This window comes from Puma concolor, chromosome C1 (genome assembly GCF_028749965.1).
Source record: "Puma concolor isolate L17-30 chromosome C1, mPumCon1.1.hap2, whole genome shotgun sequence".
In the NCBI taxonomy this organism is placed as follows: Eukaryota; Metazoa; Chordata; class Mammalia; order Carnivora; family Felidae; genus Puma; species Puma concolor.
The window spans coordinates 210,043,500-210,057,979 of NC_141674.1; positions in this window are offsets into that span (position 1 = coordinate 210,043,500).

Genomic DNA, 14,480 nt, shown 5'->3' on the forward strand with positions numbered 1-14,480 from the left:
AAGATGCTGGGGAGAAGGAAATTAACACCTAATTTTCTGTACAGTATTTCCTCTATAGGGTCACTGATTTATATGCTGTTTATTTGTATTGCAATTATAGTATCAGTTATAGCAAAAGTGTCGGTATGAATTAAAGTCAGGATTTCTAAATTTTTGTCCTCTGTTAATAACTTATGAAGTCTCACAGTGATGACCATCTCAGAGAAATAAAATCTTTGCACTATAAACGCATTGCATATGTTGCTAGGGGGCTAACTTTATTCTGTGATTGATTTAAGGAGCTAGAAATTTGCTATTGTCTATGGAAACTTTTAAAAAATTAAATGAAACAACATAATTTACTCAACACAGTCTTCCAAAATCTTCCCATATATAGAAAAGACTAACATGGGGCTTTCCTAGCAACCCCACTTTTCTGGCCTAACAAGACATTTGCAGGACGCTTATATGCATAGAGTTAGGATCCTACACCTCATTGAAAACACTTTTCTATTGGATTAAGACTAGATGCTTTGCAATAAATTTCTCACAAATCCTGCTACTTTAGACACCTAACAATATTCCCTATTCTCCGTCAGACTAGTCGTACTGGTATCCATAATCACAGTTATGTTTCTTCTCACCCCCTTTTTCTCCCTTGCTATTATTCTTACCTATAATAATATTCCATAACCAAGTCCTTGTATGTAAAATCGATTAATTCTTCCAAGTCCTATTTTCTCTATGGAACCTGCCAGGATTTATTTATATCTTTGGTCTTTTAATCCGATGCTACTTCCATCTAATGATTATATTCTGCTTATAATATCCACTGTTGTTTCATATGTATTCCCCTTTGAATGAAAACCCTTTGCTTCCTGAGTAGGGATTTTATGTCTTTGTATCCCATAATGCCTCATGTGGTACCTAAATTTGACAGGGCCTTAATAAATACTTGATTGAGTAATTAAGGCTACAGTCATATAAGCCAGGAAGAAAATCTAAAATTTTTCAAATCTATTGACTACAGTACTGAATATTTTGATTATGCTACGGTTATGTATATTTTTAATTGTTTAATAGCTTCTTATGTAAGCACCCATTCAGTCCAAATGACCTGACATTTTCAAATAAGGTATCTTCTTACATATATAAAAAAAAGGGCTCTGCAGTCACAGTCAATGATGATTTAATGAACACTCCGGATACAAAGCTTATAAAAAGAATAGTGGCCTGTTGTAAAAGATCTTGAATTTTATATTACTAATACAGTGTCAATTCATTAATTATAAATGCACAGCCATTTGTTGGTGAGAAGAAAACAGGATGTCAAGGGCAAATAAAGAATTCATTGGTAAAGTAGTGTCTTGGATAGGAACTTCTATTTGTCTAATGCTCTATGTAACTTTAATAATACTCAGCAGTTGGTGGTCTGTAGTGGTTCTAGGCAATGAGTGGATTGCCTTTCCTTTGTTTGCTTTGCAACTGAAGGATGTTTGCAATATTAACAAGCACACACACAGCCAGCCACACACACACACACACACACACACACACACACACACACACACGCCATAACAAAAGCCCTGCCCCAAGGATACCATATGGCAGGGACCCTGCACCTGAAACCCAAATAAAGCCAGTAGCAACAGATCCAGTGTTTGTCTTTGGCTGAGAATTTGAGCTGACATCAATTATACTTTTGAGCCTGGCCTGAATTCAATGTAAGCTTGTCAGTTGGCACTTTAGAAGAATGAATTAAACTAAAGCCTGTGTTTCCTTATCACCAAGCGAACCAGCCAAACTGCTTTGTGCGTGCCTTTCACATTTTAATTGGGGGAACTAGGAGAGCTTTTTTTCAAAGCGCTTCTAGAACAGGTAAACAAAATGCGTATTTTTTCCTAGGTCCAAGATTTGGATAGTTCACACAGTGTTGCCAAGAGATCAATGCTGCACAATGGGAAGATCAGCTAATAAATAAAATAGCTGTAAAAACTTCAGTTACCTATTTTGAATTACAGATATTTTTGTTGCTGTTTTGTTTTATTTTTGTTTTGTCTTAAATCAGGTCCAAAAGTATTTCAGGAAACAGTTGGATAAGTTTTTTTTGTGATGTGTGTGTGTGTGTGTGTGTGTGTGTGTGTGTATGTGTGTGTGTTTGCCAAATTTTGGATAACTGCAGGCTTTACAGACATTTTTTTGAATGAAATTAAATTTTAGAATATTATGGTAAATTGGTACTCAACTAAATATCCACATCATCTTTATAAAATGATTTTTAAATACATTTCTAAGTGTTAAGGAATCCTTCATGTATTCATAAAGTCAGCAACATATATTTTTAAATAAGTGATAGAAAAATCAGCAATGATGTTGGGTATTTTTATAAATCTTGAAGAGGTATTCATTCAAATATTCATTTATTACCACTATAATTGTTCTCATTTTTCATATTTATTCTCTCTTACTCCAGATAAGTCTTAATCTATGTTTTAAATTCCTGTTGTGAAAGAAAATTAGATTCTTTGAAAAGCTTGGGAATTGTGAACCAATTCAGTTTCTAGTAAGCACATATAATTTCTTTCCATTTTTGCCACTATTAGTGAAAAAACACAGTCTTTAAAATTCATGAGCAGTTTTTTTTTTTCAAAATACCATGTTTGTCACTACGTGGGACAGAATTGTTGACCAACTGTTGGTTTTGCTCATGGAGAAGTAAGTAAGCATTGGTGGTTTGTCTTTTTTTAATTTTTAAAAATTTTTTAATGTTTATTTATTTTTGAGGGGGGGGGCAGAGAGAGGGGGGAGGGTCAGAGAGAGAGGGAGACCCAGAATGTGAAGCAGGCTCCAGGCTCCGAGCTGTCAGCACAGAGCCCGACGCGGGGCTCGAACTCACAGACTGTGAGATCATGACCTGAGCCAAAGTCGGACACATAACCCATTGAGCCACCCGGGGAACCCCAAGTGGTTTGTCTTTTAGAGTGGCACTTCCCACCTGGGAGCCACAGGCTCCATGTGGCTATTGAAATTCGGATTTAATTTAATTAGGTGGCAATTGAGCACTTCAAAAGTGGCGAGTTCAATTGAGAAACTGAACGTCTAATTGGGCAGTGTAGATATAGAACATTTCTCTCAATGTGGAAAATTCTAGTTGATAGGGATGTTCTATGGTTTTGGGTGGTACTGGTACCCACTTACAACTCAAAGCATTTTTAATATTTATATTACTTAGTCATAATCTTCTAAAAAGAAGAGTGTAAGCTAATATCCTTGTTTAAGAAGTAAACTCTGAGCTGCTGAATGATTGTGTGAGTTCTCACAAAGTCTCGTGAAAGATCAAGGAATAGAATAAATGGACAGATATATGATTATACAAACTATATTGCCTCAAACATAAATGTCTCATCTTAGTTATATGGGAACAATACATCATGTTGAATAGTTTCAGATTTATCTAAAATAACTAGCATTGTTATGCATATGGTAACTTGGGATAACTTATTTCAAATCCTGGTCATGAAATATATATATATATCCAATTATGAGGCATAGTTAGTTCTACCAGTCAATCCTAGACTTCCCAGGAACACTAGATTAACATATTTCATCAAACATTCTGAAATTTAGCTTTCTTTCTGATTCCCCGTTGTAAATTTTTCTCAATTACAACTGTGAATCAGAAATACAACTTTTCTCTTAACCTCTGTAATTCTACCTGTCATCCCCTAGTCAGTTTGGCTTGGTTGGACATGCCAAGATGATGGGGATTAACACATTTTTATTTATTTATTTTTTTTTAATTTTTTTTTTCAACGTTTATTTATTTTTGGGACAGAGAGAGACAGAGCATGAACGGGGGAGGGGCAGAGAGAGAGGGAGACACAGAATCGGAAACAGGCTCCAGGCTCCGAGCCGTCAGCCCAGAGCCCGACGCGGGGCTCGAACTCACGGACCGCGAGATCGTGACCTGGCTGAAGTCGGACGCTTAACCGACTGCGCCACCCAGGCGCCCCGATTAACACATTTTTTTTAAACACGTGTGTTGCAAGGGATCTTCTTTTTGGAAGAACTGATGGTTAACATCTCTTCCCAAATCTGCATTTAGTGACATCACGTTGGTGGCTGGAAATCATACATAATGAGAGTAATCACATCACGGAAATCTGCAAATGCTACAAATCCAAGCACCGCCCGTCTTGATATCTGGTTGCTAAGCATTAGGAGCATATCAACGACTTTGGAGACATGGAGAAACCTTTTTTAGAAGCAACAGCTCTACTTTTCTACTCTGCCTGTTTACTCTGTCTCCCAAGGATTAGGCCTCCAATGGTTTTGGCAGAAATCCTAAGCGGAAAATAACATAAGGACAACAGTCAGGAAATATTGAATCGTAAAACTATGACTAGGTCTCTTTTAGCGAGTGGTGTGGCAAATGGAGACAGATACAAAAGTTTGTTTCTGTTAATCCAGGAATTAAGGAGGCGAAGGTTCACGTTTACTTTATAGTCAAAATTGTAGCATAATGTGGTAGATAAGGATATTCTATCACTTACATATTTAGTTTTCCATATTTACCTCTGGAGCCACTTTGTGTGTATACATTACAAGATTAACATAAACCCACAGTAGCTAATTGGTACCTGCCAGATATTAGTGAAAACCTTAAGACAGACTTCATCATTGTTCTTGTCTAAAACGGGTTTTAGGTCAGGGCAGGAGGCAAAACTAACACTGTGATATGCATACTTAGTCTGGATGGTTAATGCATAGATCTACTTCATTAAACAGAATCCTACAATAGCCTTAGAAATCTCTGTCTTACTCTAGAAGAGTTTGACAGGGAAGATATATTTATTTTTGCAATAAATGAAATAATGTAAAATGTGGGGAAATAGGTTCAAGAAATCCTTACTCTTATGGGTTAAAAAAAGCTTAAGGTGGAAAGCTGCCGCCACAGGGCGAAAAGCGCCTGAGGTTAGTTAGCAAGATACTATAACCGGATCAGGAGTAATTTGTTATAGGGAACTACTTTCCATCTGGCGCCAATATACTATTGTGCTATGATCACAACTCCAAACACCGCTTGCCCCCCCAGGCCCTCTGCATCTTACACACACAAGTTAATGATTATTACTCGATACTTTTCTTCATGTTCACCAAGTGTGGAAGGTCTTGAGAGCTCAATAAATATGGAGGCAAAATCCCTGTCTGGGGCTCTTGCCTCCTCCTGGAGATTAGCCTCTCTCGTTTTCACTTCTGTGTCCACTCTCTTGCTGGACGAGAGAGAACTCCAGACTCATAGCCTGCAATAGCAAAATACGTTTTTATAACCCTAGGCTCCTATTGTCTCTGGCATCTCTGGTTTCTATATACTAGGGATATCTAAAATGATGAAAGAAAACTCACAATAAAGCCCAACTTCCATACTTCCGGTTATTACAAAACTTCCACAAAGTTACTGATAATCAAGAGGACAACTATTATATTAATATATTAGGTCACCTCTATGCTGTGGCACAAAAAAGTGCATCTTGCAGAATGAGCAATTGGATGTTATTACATGTTCATGCACAGCAGCTGATTTAGAAGGTACAGTATATGATTGCGGACATTAAAGGGAAGAGTCAAGTGACCTGGGGGCCCTAATACTTTCCTGGGATATTTGTGAGCCTTGAATCTGCTTAAAGCAGCTTGTTGATGCTGGTCACAGCTTAAGGAAAATACATCACATGCTGGTAGTTTATAGCCCACTGGCCCGTAATAGCTATAAAATCCAAAACAATCCACATTATCATGGGAAACTAAAAACAGACTTAACTTTTATGTTATTATACCTTTGTTCTGATTTGCAAGAAATGGAAATCATGTGCTTAGATTTATACGGTCTATTAACATTTTATGTGTCTAAATTCTCCATATTTCTCTTCACCATCTCAATACAGACAAAGTTTTCCTTTGGACTCCATGACAAAATTTGCAGGAAAAGAAAGCGCAGGCATAAACCAGAGCTGTCCTAGATGTAGCGCTCTCCATATGAAAGAAGCACAGGGACTAGAGAAATTTACTTACAAAATTACTCAAACCAACATATGCATGATAGACTTCTGAAACCTAGTGGATTCAGCGTTATCAATGGACTACAGTTTGGTTGAAATTCCCAAACTAGTCAGAATCTTGCCCAGTAAAATCATGAATTACAGTCATCCATCTTGAGCCCCAGTCTTGCTTTAAGATATTGTGTAATTATACTTGAAACTGAAAGATATTAAAAGTAGCAATTGAGAGACAAGAGGAATAAACTAAAGAATTTATCCCACAGGAATCGATGCAGCAGCATCTAAGAATATATGTATAAAGATTTCCATGAAACCATTGTTTGGAGTGGCCAAACCTCGAAATAATCTAAATGCTTATCAATAAGGAAAAGTTGACAGGATCTTTAACACATCCGTGTGATAAAATATCATTCAGCTGTTGAAAAGAATGAGTTCGATGAGTTAGACCTACGTTATTATTGTGGAAAAAATAATAATTGCGTATCATTAAGAAAAGCAAGTTGCTGATTAATACATACTGGATAATTTCCCTTATCTAAAATGAGTGACAAAAACATACATGAAGAATTCTTTCAACTATCTTCCACTTAACTGATGAACCGAATTCATCTGTTATCCATTCCCTCCAGAAACTAGGCAAAAGGCACGTGGGTCCCTTTCTGAAAATTGATTCCTATGTGATTGTCCATACTGTTCTGTTCCTACTTTTAAACTTTCACTTACTAAGGGTCGGCTCTGTTTGTTACTAAACTCCTTTGTGCCTCATGGCATTGCTACTGAAATTATGCCATTTAATAAAACATTACACAAAGTGCTTGTGAGTATGTTGTAAAAAAGAGTTGTTTCTTCATGTAGACAAAGTTAAAAACTTTGTAAAGACCACATAAATGAAAGCCATTGAAACCACATATTGAGAATTCAGGCATGGGCAAGACCACTGTGAAAAGAGCAGAGAAGAAAATTAAAAAAAATAGAGAAAAAACTATATAGTAAAATGCTTAGCGAATGTCTTCAAAAGCTTGATCCACTTTAAAGAAAACCAGACTAGAAATGTGGGTGTTTTTTACGCAAGACAATTTAAAACCAGCTGGCTCCATATGCTTCAGAAGCATATATAATGTGTTTAAAAGTATACGATTAAATTAATAAAATATTCAAGTTATGTATACGTCAGCTGTATGCTCTCCATTTGCCGACCATCTACCAATTCTGATTAATGAGATAAGATGTCTTTGATCATGTATATTTGTGTGTATTGACCAAGCAGGAAGATGTGATGGATATATTTCAATCTATTAATATTGGGCACCAGGAGCAAGAGGAGGCTAGAGAGTGAAAAAGAAAAGAACGGAAAGGAAACAAACCAAGCAGTTCTGTGCCAAAATAACAAAGCACACATGGAGTTATACCCAGAATTGCATTGTCTCTGGGGTACTGCTAGATACCTATGAAAATAGAAATTGCATGTGGAGAATTTCACTGGGCACCACGAAGAAAGAAATTGATTTCATTAATGAGGGAACAGTGGGTAATTTTTGTTCTGGCTTTTAGTTACTTGAATGCAGTAGTCTGACTCAAGTAAAAGTTAAACTTTCTTTAAAAAGAAGTGAAATAATAAAATGCAAACTTTCATGACTTTACTTCACGAGAAGTTTTGGAGATTATGTTTGTCTTTTTTTCTAAGTGTTTATTTATTTTGAGAGAGAGAGAGAGAGAGAGAGAGAGAGAGAGAGAGAGAATGGGGGAGGGGCAGAGAGAGGGCTCCACACAGTTAGTTCAGAGCCTGGCATGGGGCTCGACCTCATAAACCTTGAGATCATGACCTCAGCTGAAATCAAGCTTAACCAACTGAGCCACCCAGGTGCCCCGGAGATGATACTTTTCTAAATGATACAAATTTTGCATTAAACAGCAATATACCATTTTTAACATAGAACCTGGGCGATGGGAGGAAACCGGTTTTAAAATTTCTTGAGGAAAGAAATGAAATGGTACAGAAATTAAAAAAATATTACCTACATCTATTTCTATTTTCCTACCTTTAGCACTTATGGCATCAATGGTCAAAAAAAGGTGACAGGGTCAATTGAGCAATGAGAACTGGGAGCTAAATGAAGTAATGAGTTGGTGCTATATATGTTTTTCACTTTTCCTTTACAGCTAAAATGAGGAAATGAATAATTTAATCTCCAATAACCTATATCTTGAGAGTAGATGTAATTCTGGGAAGTCTTCCCTGTGACATTTGTTTACTAAATTTTTTTTATACTGGAGTCCTGAAAGAATTTCAGACACAGTTTTGATCAAGACAAAAAGAATTTTTGACATTAGTCTATTAAAATGGATAAGGAGTTGTTCACACAAAAAATTGTTGGGTCTAGTATTTCCTATTGAAAAGTAACTGGCATATGGTTCTTAATTGTTCCTTTGGTAGACGTGAAAAGAAGTATTTCTATTTCTTTGCTCCTAAACTCTTTGGCTCTTAGAAAACGAACAACACATGGGGCGCCTGGGTGGCGCAGTCGGTTAAGCGTCCGACTTCAGCCAGGTCACGATCTCGCGGTCCATGAGTTCGAGCCCCGCGTCGGGCTCTGGGCTGACGGCTCGGAGCCTGGAGCCTGTTTCCGATTCTGTGTCTCCCTCTCTCTCTGCCCCTCCCCCGTTCATGCTCTGTCTCTCTCTGTCCCAAAAATAAATAAACGTTGAAAAAAAAATTAAAAAAAAAAAAAAGAAAACAAACAACACAATAGAACAAACTTCTTCTCATCCCTTCATTAAAAGTCATCTCTTCACTGTGAAATTTGGTATGTTCATAACTTTTTATGTGATTTCAAACAGGGAAAAGTGGCAGGAATGATTTAAGAGCTCATAAAGGCATGCTCTTTACCTAAGTTTACAAGGGTTTTGACACTTGACATCAATTACTTTGGTGTCTACTTATCCCTATCTCTCACATCTTTCTGATCTAGTCTATACATTTCAAAATCATCGGGGAGTAGACTGCAGGCCCCATATCCCTTCTCTCCTAATATGTTGATGGCTGTGTCCTATGAACAAGGGGCTGGTCCTGCAAAACCATAGCATACTTATCAAAACCAGAAAATTAAACACTGGTTCATACTGTCGTCGAAACTGCAGTCTATGTTCAAATTTCGCCAGTTGTCTCCTTAGTTTTCCTTTCTTTAATTGAAGTTTAAGTGACATAGGACATTATCTTAGTTTCAAGTGTACAACCTAATGATTCCACATGTGTATATATTGCAAAATGGTCACCATGATAATTCCAGTGAACATCTGTCACCATACATAGGTAAGTGGTTGTGTTTTGTTGTTGTTGTTGTTGGGGATTATTTTTGATGATGTGAATTTTTCAGATCCATACTCTTATGTAATATCCTTTCTCATGTTTTCTCCTGGGTTCGAAATCCTGTCCAGTAGCATATGTTGTATTTAGTTGTCAAATTTCCTCAGTTTCTTTAAATCTGGAACGATTCTCAGACTTTCTCTTTTATTTCTTTGATATATTTTTCTTGCCTTGATATTTTTGAAGAGAATTGGCCAGCTATTTTGAAGAGAATTGGTAGAGTGTACCTCAATTTCAGTTGCTTTGATGTTTCTTCATGATTAGTTTCAGACTATGGATTTTGTCCCCCAGCAATTCCACAGGGATGATTCTCAGTGCATCATATTAGGAGGCCTTTGATGGCTGTTTTTCTCATTATTGGTGCCGTTAGTGTTAATTGCTTGCCGGGTAACTATCTGGTACTGGCCCCAGAAGGAAAAGAAAGAAAAAAGAATGCCAGATTACAGATATTTATGGATTTTTTCTTTTTTACATTAGCTTTCTCAGTGGAAAAACATGGACCAAGAGGCTAATGCCCATCATCAGACTTTCTCGCTTCATGCTTTGACCAAGAAGGACCAAGAAGGAGAAAGTATTCCCATGAAAACTGCCCTTTTAATGGGAATGGTTTAGTCCCTCCTGCTGGACTGTGACACCTAGGCATCAGGACCAGGGCCAGCATAGTTTTTCCTGACTTCTGCCCCCTAATCCCACTCCTGTGTCGACTAGCCAAAATCCCAAACTGCAGTCTCATGGTTTGCAAATCTTTATCTTCCTTGTGTAATTACTATTCCTGTTTCTCCAACCTCCATTCCACTTCTAGAATGTGTCAAATTGACTGGAAGGAAATTCCTTGACTTTTAATTTGCATAGAACCCACTTCCCAAGAAGACCCTTTTCTGCTCTTCACCCCCTCTCCTAACCTTGCATTTGCTGTATAACTTATCTTTACAATTTGGGTCTTGTCTTCTCCTGGGAACCCATTTTTTTCCCCCGCTGAAAAAATGGCCCAAAAAATTGGCTAGCCTTGACTCACTCTCTCTTTCCTTTCGGGAGTGACCCAACTGACCTTCTACCATAGCAGTACCCTATTGTGGCGAGTGACTTGTGAAATCAGTGTCTAAACCACCATTAAGCTGCAAAGGATTTAATCCCCATGCCCAAGAACCTCAGCTAGCACTTAAGAAAAAATACCCACAAAACAAAGCCTTATACAATTAATTGACAATTTGGGTTATGTAAACTCAATGTTCTGTGAGAATTCAGAGGGATGGAAGCTGGTAGAAATTTTAATCAGCCAGAGAAGATAATGTGGAGAAACTGAGGTTTTTAAATTGACCTCCAAATACAACGTTTGATCTACAAATATAGAGGGGTGTCAGACAAATGATCACGAACAGAGCCAGCAAGGCTTTTGAACCAGGACTAATATGGATATGCAATGATGAAGGGAGATTACCTGAGGGTTAACGCCTGTTGTTAATTCAAAGAGGCCAACTCTAAAAACTGGGGAGAAGGGGAGGACAGCCAGGAGACCTAGAGTAATCCAGGGAAAAGTGCATTAAGGTGCTGTACTTTGAAAATGGCAGTGTAAATATAAAAGCTAAGGTGAATACGCAATAATTTAAAGGAAAAATCAATAAGCCTTAGTGACTGGATGGATCCAGGAAATGAAGGAAAATGACGATTCAAAATGACACTGGCATTTGTAGCTCAGGAAATTGAGAACATGGTAATAACTTCTGACAAAACACAGCAGTTAAGGTGAGGGGTTCTTTTGGGGATTGACACGTGTAGAGAGTTCAGCTGTGGACATGAAGTGTCCTGATTGGCATTTTGAGTTCTTTTCTTTTATTTGTTTTTCATGTTTATTTAATTATTTTGAGAGAGAGAGAGAGAGAGAAAGGGTGAGTCAGGGATGGGTAGGGAGAGGGAGAGAGAGAATCCCAGGCAGGCTCCGCACTGTCAGCACAGAGCCTGATGCGGGTCTCGATCCCATGAACTGTGAGATCATGACCCAAGTTGAAATCAAGAGCCAGATGCTTAATCTACTGAGCCACCCAGGTGCTCAGCATTTTGAATTCTTGACGCCTTAGTAGAAGAACCGCACTGGAGATGAGGATTTGGTAGTCTTCGTAAAGGTGCTGGACCAACACATGAGGAAGGGATAAGGAGAAAGATGGGCTAGAAAAGGAATCAGGAGATTGGATGATTCTGGCAGTTACCCATAATAAACCAATATATGATCGATTGCCAGGAAATAAATGATGAGTGAAGTTGTTAAAATTCTTAGCCTTCCCTGGGGTGTCTGGGTGACTCAGTCAGTTAAGCATTTGGCTTCGGCCCAGATCATGATCTCACAGTTCCTGAGTTCAAGCCCCGTGTCGGGCTCTCTGCTGTCAGCACAGCAGACTCTCTCTGCCCCTTCGCCACTCACTCTCTCAAAAATAATAAATTAAAAAAAATTCTTAGCCATCCCTGCTGACTACAGTTAATTAAACTTTATTTCATACTTACAAGTTGCTAAGAGAGTACATCTTAAAAGTTCTCATCACAAGAGAAATATTTGTAACTATTTGTGGTGCTGGATGCTAACTAGAGGTTGTGGTATGCACTTTGCAATATTTGCAAATATTGAATCATCACGTTGTACACCTGAAATTGATATGATGTTATATGTAAATTACACCTTAATTAAACACACACACACACACACACACACACACACACACACACACACACACAGATTCCCTGCTGGCTTCAGACAAAGATTAGTCCTAAGCATGAAAGACTAGGCTACTGGGCGCCTGGGTGGCTCAATCCGTTGAGCGTCCGACTTCGACTCAGGTCATGGTCTTGCGGTCCGTGAGTTCGAGCCCCACGTCAGGCTCTGTGTTGACAGCTCAGAGCCTGGAGCCTGCTTGAGATTCTATGTCTCCCTCTCTCTCTGTCCCTCCCCTACTCGTGCTCTGTCTCTCTCCCTCTCTCAAAAGTAAATAAAGATTAAAAAAAATAAAAAATAAAATAGACTAGGCTATCGTGACCTAAGGGGGCATTAGTTCCAAGCATGAAGGCCTAAATTGGAATATCCCGTGGATCACCTTATTTTCTTTATTGAGCCCTTCAGGTATTATCTGGGTTAATTTTAGAACCTCAAATTGTGGTAGCCAAGAAACTTTATGTTCCTCATTTTACTTTTCCCAAATCTGATCCTTTATTTCTTTCTCTAGAATTATCATATATCCTGAAGTCATTTGGATTGTTTTTGCTTTGTTATGGTGTTACATATACCTCTTTTACAACCTAACTTTTCTTTCTTTCTTTCTTTCTTTTTTTTTTTTTTTTTTGGTCATTTGGGAAAGGATGCAAGCAAGCAAAGCATAAAACACATACATTTTCTATGACTTACTTAGGAATAATATAATGCATTTTAAAGAATCTTTTACGTACTTATAATGTACGAAAAGAAAAAGGCACTGTAGAACAGCGCTTCTTTGAAAACAACTCTGTCACTCTCTCCAAGCCTAACAGGTGAGTAGCAAATAACCCACTTGACAACCATTTTGAGGAAAGACTAGGAGAAAGGAAGAACTTTAACAGCCCACAGACACAGACGAGAGCTGAAGCAGAGCAAAGAGAGAGACTGATGGGAGCAACTCTATGTTTGTCTCCATTTTGAATAATTCAATGCAGCTGCGTAATTTAAGAGGTTGCATATCATTAAAGCATGTGTGTTAGGTAATATTTGATTCATATTCGTAAAAGCTCAGCTTTCAAAGCCTTTTTCCCCGCCTTTATGTTGGCTAGGGGAAATAAGTTCACTGCGTTTTGTGAATAGTCAAATGATCAAAGATCAATCAAGAGAAGAGTTAAGAATGGTGGTCATGGCTATTATTTGACAGGAAGCCCGCGGGTATAGACAAGGGACTATTTTCATCAGTTTTACCAAGATATAATTCACACATAATATAATCCACCCATTTAAAAGGCATGATTTTACCATATCCATTGAGTCATATCACTACAATCAATTTTAGAACATTTTTATCAACTCAAAAAGAAATCCTATCCATGCTCCTTCGTCATCATCCGCCCTTAACCCATGACTGTCTGGTCCCATGTGGGAATGCCATACCTGCAAATAATGAATGTTTCTCCTATAAAGCCCTCAGAACCATACAATAAAGTTAACTGCTAACAGAAGAAAAAGTCTTAAATATGTTTTGAACAGAAATGCAGTTGCCCATATCAAATGAACATTATACTATTTCTCTTGTGTATACGGTGATCGTTTTTCATTCCCAAAGCACTTGTTTTCATTATCCTGTCCCGAGAATCATTCACTTATCCAGGCAGGACTGAGCCAGCAGCTGGATTATAAAATTATGTCGTGGGCAATCCCATCAGCACCTCGGCGCAAGCTCAGAGGTTGAAGAGTAAAGTTCACTGGAAAATTTCCAGCAAGAAAAGATCTCCTTTAGGTGGCCAGAGATTCATCTTGGAATTGATTGCCGTCCATTACTGCAAGAGCCCCCGATGGTCAGGGCTTCTGCAGGAACGTCTGAATGTTTGCAATATCCCCAAGCTGCCGGCACAGCGCCCTGCACACACACGGGGGCTGGATAAAGGTTACCGCCTGACGGTCTTTCCCTGGATGCCCAGACTGAGAGATTTGCAAAGTGTTTCGGTTTGTAGCTGTCACGGTGATCAAAGGGTAGCAGAAGGAAAGTTTTTTCTTTGAGGTCAGCTTTCAGCTGCTATAAATTAGTCATGGATCACAATAGGAAAGAGAGACAACAGATTGGGATGCAGTGAGAAAGTGGGGAAGGTCCACAGATCCTATATGTTACTTGCGGCCGTCGTTATCTTCTTGGTCATGTTTATCTAACAGCTTAACTCAATGGAAAGTGCCACTTTAACAGACAACATTGTCATCCATTAGTATAGATAGATCTGGGACAGATTTGTGGTCATAATTAATAGAGGCATTTAGAGGAAACTTGTTTTGTGGCCAACACTGGGAAATTAAATATCCTTTATAGTGTATAATCATTTTGTTCTCCATATTATTTTCAGTAACTATAATTAAACCATTGTTAAGT